The 16,662-nt window shown below is 37.4% G+C and overlaps 1 protein-coding gene across 1 annotated transcript in view; it reads right to left on the reverse strand.

Moving 5' to 3' along the window:
• LOC117325272 (phospholipid phosphatase-related protein type 1-like) overlaps positions 1–14,777 on the reverse strand; it is a 62,994-nt gene extending 48,217 nt beyond the window's left edge. The window contains exon 1 of the mRNA XM_033881383.1: positions 14,589–14,777. The gene's annotated coding sequence lies outside the window, so the exon portion shown is untranslated. The remainder of the gene's footprint in view (positions 1–14,588) is intronic.
• Between the last annotated feature and the right edge of the window lie 1,885 nt (positions 14,778–16,662).

The raw sequence follows: 16,662 nt of genomic DNA on the forward strand, positions 1-16,662 counted from the left end.
TTAGTTTCAGTAGTAATATATGCGTAGCTTCTAAAAATAATTCATTTTATCTAATATTAATGCATTAAAAATGGAACATTGACATACAGCATAAATTAACATAAAAAATCTTATTTGACCAATTTTACCATCTAATTTGAGCAACTCTACCATCTATTTCAGAGTTAACAATATAATTTGACCAACTGAGGTCCAATTAATTTGTTATGTTATGTCTATTTCTGTATTATAAAATTGACAATAGAACAATCAAATGCTTACATGCGGCACTTAATAGCTAAGTCCAAGATTATGAACAACAAAAGTCTTTATTTTATGCACAGGTTTTGTCCAATTTATAGATTATTTTGCCAGTCAGTGTGAATCACATCGGGCTTGCCAAACTGTACACATATCCTTAATTGGTAGGAGTTCCCAGGGTTGGTGAGCCCAGGGTTCATCTCCCCAAGCAATAGTGTTGTCCTCGCACATAGCTTAAAGAGGAAAAACCGAGAAAGACAAGTCAACCTGCCTTCATTTATTATTTATATTTAACAATGATGACATTTCACTGCTAAGAATAACTTATATAGAAAATAAGTTCGTGCACTTTTCAGCATTTGTTGAAAATATTGTTAAGATTTTACATAAAAAAATGGAATATTGTTGAAATATTGTTCAATTTGGCCTTTAAAGGCCTCACAATCAGCCTAGTATTCTATCTTACAAATCCAACAAAAACTAATATGTTCGGCATTGAAGGCTTTTTGGCAATAATTATGGTGTTTCTTCATCATAAGGCGACTAGACTATAACTGACATTGTTAATCATTATTATAAAATGTTGTAATGTTTAAGAGAGGATGTTTACATGTATCTTTATCTCCGCTCTACGATAGGATATAAAACCCGTCCCATTACCGATAGTGTAGTAAACCAGATGTGATTCATATTGGGCGGTATTAAGTCTATGTGTGTAGTTTTCTCAAATGAAAAAATACAGATGATTTGATGATTCTGGTTTCTATTATCAATATCTAATTCACATTACATCATTTCTTCCACAATATTCGGTAAACTCCAAAACGAACAAGATGCACAGAAAAATCAGTTCAAATATGCCGCCACATTTGATACAAATGTCAAGATCAATTTCTTAAAAGGAAATCGAGAAAAAATTGATGCTTATGAAATTTCTCGCGGTATTTCAACAGATGAACAGATTCTGAGTCATAAACCTCGGTGAGCAAGGTCAAATATTCTGAAACTGAATCATTTCACCAAGTTAGATGCACTTTCTTCACAGGGATTACAAAACAACTGGTTAAAAGATCTCTGATAATTATTAAATCAAAATATTTATAGCATTTCGGAGGTTCATTGTTATGCAGTACTACCGTCAACAGAAAGAACTCGTCCGTCCGTTATCCAGAGCTATGTTCTCTCAAAACTTTGTTAGTAGTCGACATCTGTTAAATCGTGATATTGTTAACAAATAATTGAAAATAGAATCTACTGGAACATAAAACACCGTAGGTAGGGGATGCAAGGACGTTGATGTCTAGAAAGGGACACAATTGGGGAAATGACTTCGTCACGCTTATGACAAAGCTTAGTTGTAAGCTAATTTAATTACTGATGTTATGGAAGGTGTGTATAATATTAATAGTGAAGAAACATACTTGATTTGTTGTTTATTAACTGAGGACAAAAACCTGTTCAGTAAAGCTAATCTTCCAAAAGGTCATGTATCAGTTAAATTGGTTAGTTAAACAATAGTATCACACCAAATAGATTCACATAAGATATTTATCACAATTAACATTAAGATATCAAATGGTAGAAGTAGAGCAATTCCTTTACTGTAATTTAAATGGTCACATGCTACAATTTTAATATAATGAAACACACATATATAAATTTGTCCATCCTTAACCAGTCAAGTCATTCAGTAAAAGACGAAATGCCTAATTTGCATATATGCAAATAAGATAAAACTTGACAGATTACACACTAATATAGTGTAAATAAAACAATCCGCATGGTATATTAAAGGTTTCAACAGTAAAACATAAAGTACCAACATTGGTACAAATGTTTATCACTAAACCTCAATTTAGTATTATGGGATGGTTTCACCAACAGGAATCTATATTGTATATCAATATACTTCACACTAACATTTTGGGGAGAGTTCACTTACTGGAATCTATATTGTATATCACTATACTTCACACTAACATTAGGGGGAGAGTTCACTTACTGGAATCTTTATTGTATATCACTCTACCTCACACTAACATTTTGGGGAGAGTTCACTTACTGGAATATATATTGTATATCACTATACTTCACACTAACATTAGGGGGAGAGTTCACTTACTGGAATCTATATTGTATATCACTCTACCTCACACTAACATTTTGGGGAGAGTTCACTTACTGGAATCTATATTGTATATCACTATACTTCACACTAACATTAGGGGGAGAGTTCACTTACTGGAATCTATATTGTATATCACTATACCTCACACTAACATTTTGGGGAGAGTTCACTTACTGGAATATATATTGTATATCACTATACTTCACACTAACATTAGGGGGTGGGTTAACCAACTGGAATCAATAATGTATATCACTATACCTCACACTAACATTAGGGGGTGGGTTAACCAACTGGAATCTATATTTTATATCACTATACTTCACACTAACATTAGGGGGTGGGTTAACCAACTGGAAGCTATAATGTATATCACTATACCTCACACTAACATTAGGGGGTGGGTTCACCAAAATGGAATCTATATTGTATATCACTATACTTCACACTAACATTAGGGGTTCACCAAATGGAATCTGTATCTAAATATACTGATATTAACGTTAACAAGATTTGACATACAACATCGCAGTTACAAATGTTTAAAATTACAGTTTCCTTTTTTACATTCTGACTCCAGGAATTATAAATAGTTGATATCCACATCAACCCTCAAACCAAATATCATAAACCTAGTACAATTATCAAGGAGGTTTCTGATGCTTCTCAACACTTGCACTAAAACCAACACTGACCCCCACGTCGACGTGAAAAGATAAGCTCCTCTCTCTTCGAGAGGCAGGCTTATAAAACATTATAAAAAAACAAACTGTGATGTTTCCAATCATATTTAGTTTTAGATATAAGGTAGCAAAGTAATTGAAAAGGTAAATTATTCAAGATTTAACGAGGTTCTGTGTTTTGGTACCAGAATACACTTTAGAAGCAGATCTTGTACGGTGCCAATTTGACAATTTAAACTGATTACCAAGGTAAAAAGTATTTAGGTACAAGATTTCATTTCAAATTATTTCATTATTCAATAATACATCTACAGTACATACAAATACATAAAGATACCCATAAATGGATTGGACAGCAGGCTAAGCCTATAATTAAGTTTTTCCAATGGTACGAGATATTTGAATTATATGTACAATATGTGACCTCTTTTGGATTTCAAATATTTACTGACTAGCAGCCATCCTAATTAATAAAGAAAACATCTCCATGGGTGGTGTATCAGAACTATATAAGTATTCTCTGTGTAAGGAGCATCCACTCCATATAAAGCTACTGCATGTGAAATAAACACAGATATGGACAAAATTGAGAATGACTAGGAGTGCTAGATATTAACGTATACGTCTGAGTAAACCCGAACCACTGCTTACTTTAGAGACACAGATGTGATCTGACCAAGATAAACAATTCTGACAGATGTTACCTGATGTTAGGTTATATATAGTGGATCTTATATGAGTGGCTAGGTCATATAGAATTTATCAAACGAGTTTGATAACTTTATATGTCACGAGCCTTTAGGAGAGTGGCATATCAAATTATTGAACGATTTTAATAAATTACATATGAAATAAACATGAGTGTAAGTTATAATGATCATATAACGTGGCCAAATATTGACCAAACTTTGCACCAAGAATGACAACTCATTTTTATCCTGGTCCCGTCGACTTCGAGTTAACAAGGTTCAACTGTACTATTTATGAGAATATCATCAAAAAGTTTTAAATTTTGGTTTCTCTATGAAATAGGCGAAATCCGGATCAGATGGGACGATTCCGTTTACCCAGACAATCATTCAACATCGCATATATTAATTACAACGTCACATACATACATAGCTACACTCCTGAATGTTATATATCAGAAAGGCTACACTCCTGAATGTAATATATCAGGATAGCGACACTCCTGGATGTTATATATCAGGATGGCTACACTCCTGGATGTTATATATCAGGATAGCTACACTCCTGGATGTTATATATCAGGATAGCTACACTCCTGAATGTTATATATCAGGATAGGTACACTCCTGGATGTTATATATCAGGATAGCTACACTCCTGAATGTTATATATCAGGATAGCTACACTCCTGAATGTTATATATCAGGATGGCTACACTCCTGAATGTTATATATCAGGATGGCTACACTCCTGAATGTTATATATCAGGATAGCTACACTCCTGAATGTTATATATCAGGATAGCTACACTCCTGGATGTTATATATCAGGATAGCTACACTCATGGATGTTATATATCAGAAAGGCTACACTCATGGATGTTATATATCAGAAAGGCTACACTCTTGAATGTTATATATCAGGATAACTACACTCCTGGATGTTATATATCAGGATAGCTACACTCCTGAATGTTATATATCAGGATAGCTACACTCCTGAATGTTATATATCAGGATAGCTACACTCCTGAATGTTATATATCAGGATAGCTACACTCCTGAATGTTATATATCAGGATAGCTACACTCCTGGATGTTATATATCAGGATAGCTACACTCATGGATGTTATATATCAGAAAGGCTACACTCATGGATGTTATATATCAGGATAGCTACACTCATGGATGCTATATATCAGGATAGCTACACTCCTGGATGTTAGATATCAGAAAGGCTACACTCATGGATGTTATATATCAGGATAGCTACACTCCTGGATGTTATATATCAGAAAGGCTACACTCATGGATGTTATATATCAGAAAGGCTACACTCCTGGATGTTATATATCAGGATAGCTACACTCCTGGATGTTATATATCAGAAAGGCTACACTCATGGATGTTATATATCAGGATAGCTACACTCATGGATGTTATATATCAGAAAGGCTACACTCCTGGATGTTATATATCAGGATAGCTACACTCCTGAATGTTATATATCAGGATAGCTACACTCCTGAATGTTATATATCAGGATAGCTACACTCCTGGATGTTATATATAAGGATAGCTACACTCCTGAATGTTATATATCAGAAAGGCTACACTCCTGAATGTTATATATCAGGATAGCTACACTCATGAATGTTATATATCAGGATAGCTACACTCCTGGATGTTATATATCAGGATAGCTACACTCCTGAATGTTATATATCAGGATAGCTACACTCCTGGATGTTATATATCAGGATAGCTACACTCCTGAATGTTATATATCAGGATAGCTACACTCCTGAATGTTATATATTAGAAAGGCTACACTCCTGAATGTTATATATCAGGATAGCTACACTCCTGGATGTTATATATCAGGATAGCTACACTCCTGAATGTTATATATCAGGATAGCTACACTCCTGAATGTTATATATCAGAAAGGCTACACTCATGGATGTTATATATCAGGATAGCTACACTCCTGGATGTTATATATCAGGATAGCTACACTCCTGAATGTTATATATCAGAAAGGCTACACTCATGGATGTTATATATCAGAAAGGCTACACTCTTGAATGTTATATATCAGGATAACTACACTCCTGGATGTTATATATCAGGATAGCTACACTCCTGAATGTTATATATCAGGATAGCTACACTCCTGAATGTTATATATCAGGATAGCTACACTCCTGAATGTTATATATCAGGATAGCTACACTCCTGAATGTTATATATCAGGATAGCTACACTCCTGGATGTTATATATCAGGATAGCTACACTCATGGATGTTATATATCAGAAAGGCTACACTCATGGATGTTATATATCAGGATAGCTACACTCATGGATGCTATATATCAGGATAGCTACACTCCTGGATGTTAGATATCAGAAAGGCTACACTCATGGATGTTATATATCAGGATAGCTACACTCCTGGATGTTATATATCAGAAAGGCTACACTCATGGATGTTATATATCAGAAAGGCTACACTCCTGGATGTTATATATCAGGATAGCTACACTCCTGGATGTTATATATCAGAAAGGCTACACTCATGGATGTTATATATCAGGATAGCTACACTCATGGATGTTATATATCAGAAAGGCTACACTCCTGGATGTTATATATCAGGATAGCTACACTCCTGAATGTTATATATCAGGATAGCTACACTCCTGAATGTTATATATCAGGATAGCTACACTCCTGGATGTTATATATCAGGATAGCTACACTCCTGAATGTTATATATCAGAAAGGCTACACTCCTGAATGTTATATATCAGGATAGCTACACTCATGAATGTTATATATCAGGATAGCTACACTCCTGGATGTTATATATCAGGATAGCTACACTCCTGAATGTTATATATCAGGATAGCTACACTCCTGGATGTTATATATCAGGATAGCTACACTCCTGAATGTTATATATCAGGATAGCTACACTCCTGAATGTTATATATTAGAAAGGCTACACTCCTGAATGTTATATATCAGGATAGCTACACTCCTGGATGTTATATATCAGGATAGCTACACTCCTGAATGTTATATATCAGGATAGCTACACTCCTGAATGTTATATATCAGAAAGGCTACACTCATGGATGTTATATATCAGGATAGCTACACTCCTGGATGTTATATATCAGGATAGCTACACTCCTGAATGTTATATATCAGAAAGGCTACACTCATGGATGTTATATATCAGAAAGGCTACACTCCTGAATGTTATATATCAGGATAGCTACACTCCTGGATGTTATATATCAGGATAGCTACACTCCTGGATGTTATATATCAGGATAGCTACACTCCTGGATGTTATATATCAGGATAGCTACACTCCTGAATGTTATATATCAGAAAGGCTACACTCATGGATGTTATATATCAGGATAGCTACACTCCTGGATGTTATATATCAGAAAGGCTACACTCCTGAATGTTATATATCAGGATAGCTACACTCCTGGATGTTATATATCAGGATAGCTACACTCCTGAATGTTATATATCAGGATAGCTACACTCCTGAATGTTATATATCAGGATAGCTACACTCCTGGATGTTATATATCAGGATAGCTACACTCCTGGATGTTATATATCAGGATAGCTACACTCATGGATGTTATATATCAGAAAGGCTACACTCCTGAATGTTATATATCAGAAAGGCTACACTCCTGAATGTTATATATCAGGATAGCTACACTCCTGGATGTTATATATCAGGATAGGTACACTCCTGAATGTTATATATCAGGATAGGTACACTCCTGAATGTTATATATCAGGATAGCTACACTCCTGGATGTTATATATCAGGATGGCTACACTCCTGGATGTTATATATCAGGATAGCTACACTCCTGGATGTTATATATCAGGATAGCTACACTCCTGAATGTTATATATCAGAAAGGCTACACTCCTGAATGTTATATATCAGAAAGGCTACACTCATGGATGTTATATATCAGAAAGGCTACACTCCTGAATGTTATATATCAGGATAGCTACACTCCTGGATGTTATATATCAGGATAGCTACACTCCTGGATGTTATATATCAGAAAGGCTACACTCCTGAATGTTATATATCAGGATAGCTACACTCCTGGATGTTATATATCAGGATAGCTACACTCCTGAATGTTATATATCAGGATAGCTACACTCCTGAATGTTATATATCAGGATAGCTACACTCCTGGATGTTATATATCAGGATAGCTACACTCCTGGATGTTATATATCAGGATAGCTACACTCATGGATGTTATATATCAGAAAGGCTACACTCCTGAATGTTATATATCAGAAAGGCTACACTCCTGAATGTTATATATCAGGATAGCTACACTCCTGGATGTTATATATCAGGATAGGTACACTCCTGAATGTTATATATCAGGATAGGTACACTCCTGAATGTTATATATCAGGATAGCTACACTCCTGGATGTTATATATCAGGATGGCTACACTCCTGGATGTTATATATCAGGATAGCTACACTCCTGGATGTTATATATCAGGATAGCTACACTCCTGAATGTTATATATCAGAAAGGCTACACTCCTGAATGTTATATATCAGAAAGGCTACACTCATGGATGTTATATATCAGAAAGGCTACACTCCTGAATGTTATATATCAGGATAGCTACACTCCTGGATGTTATATATCAGGATAGCTACACTCCTGGATGTTATATATCAGGATAGCTACACTCCTGGATGTTATATATCAGGATAGCTACACTCCTGGATGTTATATATCAGGATAGCTACACTCCTGAATGTTATATATCAGAAAGGCTACACTCATGGATGTTATATATCAGGATAGCTACACTCCTGGATGTTATATATCAGAAAGGCTACACTCCTGAATGTTATATATCAGGATAGCTACACTCCTGGATGTTATATATCAGGATAGCTACACTCCTGAATGTTATATATCAGGATAGCTACACTCATGGATGTTATATATCAGAAAGGCTACACTCCTGAATGTTATATATCAGAAAGGCTACACTCCTGAATGTTATATATCAGGATAGCTACACTCCTGGATGTTATATATCAGGATAGGTACACTCCTGAATGTTATATATCAGGATAGGTACACTCCTGAATGTTATATATCAGGATAGGTACACTCCTGGATGTTATATATCAGGATGGCTACACTCCTGGATGTTATATATCAGGATAGCTACACTCCTGGATGTTATATATCAGAAAGGCTACACTCCTGAATGTTATATATCAGGATAGGTACACTCCTGAATGTTATATATCAGAAAGGCTACACTCCTGGATGTTATATATCAGGATAGCTACACTCCTGGATGTTATATATCAGAAAGGCTACACTCCTGGATGTTATATATCAGGATAGGTACACTCCTGAATGTTATATATCAGGATAGCTACACTCCTGAATGTTATATATCAGAAAGGCTACACTCCTGGATGTTATATATCAGAAAGGCTACACTCCTGAATGTTATATATCAGAAAGGCTACACTCCTGAATGTTATATATCAGAAAGGCTACACTCCTGGATGTTATATATCAGAAAGGCTACACTCCTGAATGTTATATATCAGAAAGGCAACATTCCTGAATGTTATGAATGGTTTAAGGCTATAAGTCCATAATTACTGTCCTTAACCCTAACCTTAACCCTTACCCTAACCCTGATGGAAAGGTACCAAACCGTTTAGGTATACTTAACACCTTCATCATCACACTCTAAAGCGTAAACGTTTTATCACTATAATCGCCATGATGGCTAATAAGGCCTCTACTAAAGCAGACCATTTTTGCCTGGCGGAAATGCACCATCCCATTAGGTATACCTCATAACCTCTATAAAAGTAAGACATTTTGGCATCAGTGAATGGTATACGTACTCAATGACTGGTTAAAGACAGTTAATGGTATACGCACTAAATAACTGATTAGACATCAGTGAATGGTATACGTACTTAATGACTGATTAGACATCAGTGAATGGTATACGTACTCAATGACTGGTTAGAGACAGTGAATGGTATACGTACTCAATGACTGGTTAGACATCAGTGAATGGTATACGTACTCAATGACTGGTTAGACATCAGTGAATGGTATACGTACTCAATGACTGATTAGACATCAGTTAATGGTATACGTACTCAATGACTGGTTAGAGACAGTTAATGATATACGTACTCAATGACTGGTTAGAGACAGTTAATGGTATACGTACTCAATGACTGGTTAGACATCAGTGAATGGTATATACGTACTAAATGACTGATTAGACATCAGTGAATGGTATACGTACTCAATGACTGATTAGACATCAGTTAATGGCATACGTACTCAATGACTGATTAGACATCAGTTAATGGTATACGTACTCAATGACTGATTAGACATCAGTGAATGGTATACGTACTCAATGACTGATTAGACATCAGTGAATGGTATACGTACTCAATGACTGGTTAGACATCAGTGAATGGTATACGTACTCAATGACTGATTAGACATCAGTTAATGGTATACGTACTCAATGACTGGTTAGAGACAGTTAATGGTATACGTACTCAATGACTGGTTAGAGACAGTTAATGGTATACGTACTCAATGACTGATTAGACATCAGTGAATGGTATACGTACTCAATGACTGGTTAGACATCAGTGAATGGTATATACGTACTCAATGACTGATTAGACATCAGTGAATGGTATACGTACTCAATGACTGATTAGACATCAGTGAATGGTATACGTACTCAATGACTGATTAGACATCAGTTAATGGTATACGTACTCAATGACTGGTTAGAGACAGTTAATGATATACGTACTCAATGACTGGTTAGAGACAGTTAATGGTATACGTACTCAATGACTGGTTAGACATCAGTGAATGGTATATACGTACTAAATGACTGATTAGACATCAGTGAATGGTATACGTACTCAATGACTGATTAGACATCAGTTAATGGCATACGTACTCAATGACTGATTAGACATCAGTTAATGGTATACGTACTCAATGACTGATTAGACATCAGTGAATGGTATACGTACTCAATGACTGATTAGACATCAGTGAATGGTATATACGTACTCAATGACTGGTTAGACATCAGTGAATGGTATACGTACTCAATGACTGGTTAGACATCAGTGAATGGTATATACGTACTCAATGACTGATTAGACATCAGTGAATGGTATACGTACTCAATGACTGATTAGACATCAGTGAATGGTATACGTACTCAAAGACTGGTTAGACATCAGTTAATGGTATACGTACTCAATGACTGGTTAGACATCAGTTAATGGTATACGTACTCAATGACTGGTTAGACATCAGTTAATGATATACGTACTCAATGACTGGTTAGAGACTGTTAATGGTATACGCACTCAAAGACTGGTTAAAGAAAGTTAATGGTATACGTACTCAATGACTGATTAGACATCAGTGAATGGTATACGTACTCAATGACTGGTTAGACATCAGTGAATGGTATACGTACTCAATGACTGATTAGACGTCAGTGAATGGTATACGTACTCAATGACTGATTAGACATCAGTTAATGGTATACGTACTCAATGACTGGTTAGACATCAGTTAATGGTATACGCACTAAATAACTGATTAGACATCAGTTAATGGTATACGTACTCAATGACTGATTAGACATCAGTGAATGGTATACGTACTCAATGACTGATTAGACATCAGTGAATGGTATACGTACTCAATGACTGATTAGAGACAGTTAATGTTATACGTACTCAATGACTGATTAGACATCAGTGAATGGTATACGTACTCAATGACTGATTAGACATCAGTGAATGGTATACGTACTCAATGACTGATTAGAGACAGTTAATGGTATACGTACTCAATGACTGGTTAGATACAGTTAATGGTATACGTACTCAATGACTGATTAGACATCAGTGAATGGTATACGTACTCAATGACTGATTAGACATCAGTGAATGGTATACGTACTCAATGACTGATTAGAGACAGTTAATGTTATACGTACTCAATGACTGGTTAGATACACTTAATGGTATACGTACTCAATGACTGATTAGACATCAGTGAATGGTATACGTACTCAATGACTGAGTAAAGACAGTTAATGGTATACGCACTAAATAACTGATTAGACATCAGTTAATGGTATACGTACTCAGTGATTGAGTAAAGACAGTTAATGGTATACGTACTAAATAACTGATTAGACATCAGTGAATGGTATACGTACTCAATGACTGAGTAAAGACAGTGAATAGTATACGTACTAAATAACTGATTAGACATCAGTGAATGGTATACGTACTCAATGACTGATTAGACATCAGTGAATGGTATACGTACTCAGTGATTGATTATATTTTTGGCTGTTCCCTAAATCCGTGTTCCGAATCCCCGTCCAATTACACCGATGGAAACTATGAGTGTAGGCGTTGTGCGAAATGAGATATGGCATGCCCGTTGAAGTATCTACTTCTTCGTACGGGTGTGCTGATGTGTAATATTCTTGACATTGCCTCAGACACCCCTTTGAAGTTCACCTAATCATTCTTTGACTTTAATTTTTTCCGTCCTCAACTTTTCTAATCAATCATTCTGGATAACCACAGTTTTGAGAGCCTTTTGAAAATATGGCTTCTCTTTGTTTTCTACTCAACTACGTTGCAACGACATATGTCAGGAATAATACGTATAACTTCCACAATGCTGGTACAATGAACGGTGTGGATTAATGTCTGTCTAGGTTCCTAGATTCTGGTAACATTCCAGTATCCTAGATTCTGGTAACATTCCAGTGTCCTTGGTTCTGGTAACATTCCAGTGTCATAGGTTCTGGTAACATTCTAGTGTCCTAGGTTCTGGTAACATTCCAGTGTCCTAGGTTCTGGTAACATTCCATTGTCCTTGGTTCTGGTAACATTCCAGTGTCCTTGGTTCTGGTAACATTCCAGTGTCCTAGGTTCTGGTAACATTCCATTGTCCTTGGTTCTGGTAACATTCCAGTGTCCTAGGTTCTGGTAACATTCCAGTGTCCTATATTCTGGTAACATTCCAGTGTCCTAGGTTCTGGTAACATTCCAGTGTCCTAGGTTCTGGTAACAATTCAATGTCCTAGATTCTGGTAACATTCCAGTGTCCTAGATTCTGGTAACATTCCAGTGTCCTAGGTTCTGGTAACATTCCAATGTCCTTGGTTCTGGTAACATTCCAGTGTCCTTGGTACTGGTAACATTCCAGTGTCCTAGATTCTGGTAACATTCCAGTGTCCTCGGTTCTGGTAACATTCCAGTGTCCTTGGTTCTGGTAACATTCCAGTGTCCTAGATTCTGGTAACATTCCAGTGTCCTCGGTTCTGGTAACATTCCAGTGTCATAGGTTCTGGTAACATTCTAGTATCCTTGGTTCTGGTAACATTCCAGTGTCCTAGGTTCTGGTAACATTCCAGTGTCCTTGGTTCTGGTAACATTCCAGTGTCCTTGGTTCTGGTAACATTCCAGTGTCCTTGGTTCTGGTAACATTCCAGTGTCCTAGGTTCTGGTAACATTCCAGTGTCCTAGGTTCTGGTAACATTCCAGTGTCCTCGGTTCTGATAACATTCCAGTGTCCTAGGTTCTGGTAACATTCCAGTGTCCTCGGTTCTGGTAACATTCCAGTGTCCTCGGTTCTGGTAACATTCCAGTGTTCTAGATTCTGGTAACATTCCAGTGTCCTAGATTCTGGTAACATTCCAGTGTTCTAGATTCTGGTAACATTCCAGTGTCCTAGATTCTGGTAACATTCCAGTGTCCTTGGTTCTGGTAACATTCCAGTGTTCTAGATTCTGGTAACATTCCAGTGTCCTTGGTTCTGGTAACATTCCAGTGTCCTAGATTCTGGTAACATTCCAGTGTCCCCGGTTCTGGTAACATTCCAGTGTCCTAGGTTCTGGTAACATTCCAGTGTCCGAGGTTCTGGTAACATTCCAGTGTCCTAGGTTCTGATAACATTCCGGTGTCCTTGGTTCTGGTAATATTCCAATGTCCTAGGTTCTGTATACATTGTACACATTGATATGTTTCTATTTTACTTTCTAAACCATGAGGATAACTATTCCCACCGACTCCTCAACAAGAGCACAACAACAGAATCAGATAGCCAACGAATGTGACGTAAATCGGATAGTTAGGTTTCACAGAATGATTGTAGGTGTATTACACCGTTATTCCTAAAAACCTAAGATGACGTTCGAATCTTGGGGATACAGTGTAGTGTACACATGGGATAGTGTACACATGGGATAGTGTACACACGGGATAGTGTACACACGGGATAGCGTACACACGGGATAGTGTACACGCGGGATAGTGTACACTCCGGATAGTGTACACGCGGAATAGTGTACACACCGGATAGTGTACACACGGGATAGTGTACACGTGGGATAGTGTACACGTGGGATAGTGTACACACGGGATAGTGTTAGGCCAAACACATGGTCATAATGTACACATCCTATGACTAAATATGATATTCATGATATTTAGATAACAGGCTATCAGGTTATATAATTGTATAAGTCATACACCGTTTAACAATCTGTAACAATCGACATAAGGGCACACAACACGAATTAAACCTTAAAGACATAATACTAATAATAAAACTGGCTAACATATTAACTTTTTCATTAATTTATGAGTATTGAGTCGCTATATCATAATGTTTATAAATCTACATACCTGTCAACAGTGTAACAATTCCTGTCCCGTCCTACACACCACGACCTCTCGTGTCTTCTCACCTAAATATTCCGCCACATCTGTTCACTTACTCCCCGGGAAAAAAGTAGTGTATCGAGTGTAAGAAATCCGTCAACAATAGTACATCAGTCGAGTTTGGGCGGTACATTCAACTAAATGTAAAAATGCAAAAGATTTATGTAGCAGATGTCTCTAAATTGTATTGTTCATTTCATTTTTCTTTCACGCGGTGACGGAAGATGTCAAATTAGCATCTTACAGGAATACACAAGCTATATGAAACAAGCTATAACATGCTAATAACTTTATAATTTCTACGCATTGTCAATTTCATTCCTTTCACGTCACCTGTAAAATGGTCAAGATAAAGTATGGCGGTATGAACATCCCATAGGAATGTATATGGTAGGTGATGGGCCATTAACTGACATAATTGAATAATTAGAAATTTAATTAATAACTCTATCAGGCAATATAAATTATGCCATTGTGTTTAAACAGATATATTATTAATGACTTTGACCTATTTCATTTGAATAAAAGCGTACTTTAAAAAAAAACCTTGTCATTCTTACAATACGCACGTTAAGCGTTTGATGTACATGTACCATTACAATTTCTTGTTTGTATATGGAAGCCAGTTAGGGTCACAGCGAAAAAATATATTATGTCGTAATAACGACTTAGTATCTCGTAAAAAACGATGGTATGTTTCTTACGGGTTAAAATAAGTTGTAACTACCTTGATCTCACTCAGGGGTTCTGTAAAGTCTCGTTCTCACTCAGGGGTTCTCAGGGGCTCTGTGTAGTCTCGATCTCACTTAGGGGCTCTGTGTAGTCTCGTTCTCTCTTAGGGGCTCTCTGTAGTCTCGTTTTCACTCAGGGGCTCTGTGTAGTCTCGTTCTCGCTCAGGGGTTCTATAAAGTCTCGTTCTCACTGAGGGGCTCTGTAAAGTCTCGTTCTCACTCAGGGGCCCTGTAAAGTCTCGTTCTCACTCAGGGGTTCTGTAAAGTCTCGTTCTCTGGGGCCCTGTGTAGTCTCGTTCTCACTCAGGGGCTCTGTAAAGTCTCGTTCTCACTCAGGGGTTCTATAAAGTCTCGGTTTAACTCAGGGGCTCTGTGTAGTCTCGTTCTCACTCGGGGGTTCTGTGTAGTCTCGTTCTCACTCAGGGGCTCTGTGTAGTCTCGTTCTATCTCAGGGGCACTGTAAAGTCTCGTTTTCACTCAGAGGCACTGTAAAGTCTCGTTTTCACTCAGGGGCTCTGTGTAGTCTCGTTCTCAATCAGGAGCTCTGTGTAGTCTCGTTCTCACTCAGGGGCTCTGTGTAGTCTCGTTCTCAATCAGGAGCTCTGTGTAGTCTCGTTCTCACTCAGGGGTTCTGTGTAGTCTCGTTCTCACTCAGGGGCTCTATGTAGTCTCGTTCTATCTCAGGGGCTCTGTAAATTTCGTTCTCACTCATGGGCTCTGTGTAGTCTCGTTCTCACTCAGGGGTTATATAAAGTCTCGTTCTCACTCAGGGGCTCTGTGTAGTCTCGTTCTCACTCAGAGGTTCTGTGTAGTCTCGTTCTCACTCAGGGGCTCTGTAAAGTCTCGTTTTCACTCAGGGGCTCTGTGTAGTCTCGTTCTCACTCAGGGGCTCTGTGTAGTCTCGTTCTCACTTAGGGGCTCTGTGTAGTCTCGTTCTATCTCAGGGGCTCTGTAAAGTCTCGTTTTCACTCAGGGGCTCTGTGTAGTCTCGTTCTCACTCATGGGCTCTGTGTTGTCTCGTTCTCTATCAGGGTTCTGTGTAGTCTCGTTCTCACTCAGGGGTTCTGTGTAGTCTCGTTCTCACTCAGGGGCTCTATGTAGTCTCGTTCTATCTCAGGGGCTCTATAAATTTCGTTCTCACTCAGGGGCTCTGTGTAGTCTCGTTCTCACTCAGGGGCTCTGTGTAGTCTCGTTCTCACTTAGGGGCTCTGTGTAGTCTCGTTCTATCTCAGGGGCTCTGTAAAGTCTCGTTTTCACTCAGGGGCTCTGTGTAGTCTCGTTCTCACTCATGGGCTCTGTGTTGTCTC

Source organism: Pecten maximus, chromosome 4, assembly GCF_902652985.1.
Source record: "Pecten maximus chromosome 4, xPecMax1.1, whole genome shotgun sequence".
Lineage (NCBI taxonomy): Eukaryota > Metazoa > Mollusca > Bivalvia > Pectinida > Pectinidae > Pecten > Pecten maximus.